Source organism: Monopterus albus, unplaced genomic scaffold (assembly GCF_001952655.1).
Source record: "Monopterus albus unplaced genomic scaffold, M_albus_1.0 scaffold464.1, whole genome shotgun sequence".
NCBI lineage: Eukaryota > Metazoa > Chordata > Actinopteri > Synbranchiformes > Synbranchidae > Monopterus > Monopterus albus.
Window position 1 is genome coordinate 181,447 of NW_018128344.1, and position 1,904 is coordinate 183,350.

Consider the following 1,904-nt stretch of genomic DNA (forward strand, 5'->3'; position numbering starts at 1 on the left):
ATTTTTTAAGTGTGTAATATAACTGGAAGTATTCCTGAGAAGTCACTTTAAGTTGGTTTCTTTCCCACTCTTGCACTCTTTTTGTTTCACCGCAGTGAAAAGCAAACTATGGAAGCACATTGTATTCACAAAAAAGGATCTTATTTCTTAATTATGTCATCACAAAATTACAAGATCCTGATTTCATAATTATGAGAAAGCAGGGGGTGGAAGGGGCTGCAGAACTTGCTTGAAAACCATCCTGTTTTAATGAATTCTGCTAGCTAATTCGACATAGCTAGTATTCCAAAACGTAAACAAATATAGACTACAAATCAGCCTCAGAGTTACTGCCTACAGTGTAACTCACTAGGCTACATGTACAGGAGCTGGAAAGCTTCAGAGCCTGCTTGAGTAACACTGGGTTTTTAAGATTTCTTCAGTATTAGCATAATTGTCTCAGTACATACAACAGCACATAGTAGAAATGAACTGATAATAGTTCATTGGGTGTACTTAATATTCCAAAATGTAACAATTCCAACAATTATAGGCTAAAAGGGTGCCCAAGCTGCAACACAGTCACTCATATCTATGGGATCTGTGCATATGATTGAACTTTTGCCACTTGTGACATTTTGCAAAATACTATGCAAAAAGGTTTTTTGAAACTATTTAAGCTCGTATTTGTTATATAGCCCAATAGTCTATAGACATTTAAATCCGGTAGTAAGGCCTCTGTCTTCTTAAACGGCAACAATAACAACCTATTACAAGATCCTGATCTCTGGATCTCGTAAATATGACAAAGCGTTAAACGCTAATAGTCATCATGTGAACAAATATAAACTTCGACAAGAAACAGGAAGTAAGCTATGATGTTACTGTGGGTACAGTGTGTTACAATGTGGGCACTGTTTTTAGCCTAGGCTATAAGGCCTATTTGTTTACATTGTGGAACACTAAGTATGCTGACTCGACTATTAATTGTTCACTTTTACTGCACGCTATTGGATGCACTGACAGCTATCACTGAATTACTGTGTAACTAAACAATTTGTTAAAACCCAATGATTTATCTCATAATTAGGAGATAAGATCCTTCAACTTTTTTCCCCAATGCGCTTCCTTAGCAAACAAACAGTGAGTGAGGGTTTAAGTAGATCATGCAACACAATAAGAAGCTAGCAGACTGAGCAAATTCAGTCTCAAATGTTTTCCCGGGTCCAGTGGGGCTTTGTGTCCACTTGCCTGCAGTGGCTGAACATAACTTTGTGCCATAGCGTTAATCATTGTAGTAGAAGACTGCCTCATATGCTCGTTTTCTCACCAAATGTCTTCGAAGCACCGTTCCTCTGTCAGACTTGAAAGAAGGCCAGTGTTCTCAGGGTCTGTAATGGGAAAGAAATTGACTTATGCAGGAAGACTTTTTGTCCAAAAGGAGAAAACTGAAAACATTTTTTTTTTTAAGTCACAGTTATGAAGTAGGAATACTGGATCACACTGATGTTAGAAACAAGGCCCCCCTCTTATTCTCTCTGGGTAGGTAAGCATATACTGCACACTGCATGCTGTTATGCCATACTTGTTGAATCACTCTTTACAGTGCTGTTTCTTCCACCTTCAGCTCCTTGCATCTGAACAAAGGACACATACAATGTTAAGCTTCGAATTCCCTCGTCATAAAAAAATCTTTTTCCCAGCATTGAGATTCAGTCTCAGCCGTGAAAAGTGCACATGAGTAACTCCCTCAACTCAGGAAAAACAGACTGATCAGCTCTGTTTTGGTTGCTCTTCTCTCTTCATTCATCTTGTATCCCAAAGCAACAGGGAATTGTATTTTTTATCATTTTAATTTTTAGCTGGGAGTGAGGAAAGCACAAGTTAACGAACAGACCTGGGTGTCGAAAAAAAGGATATTTCAT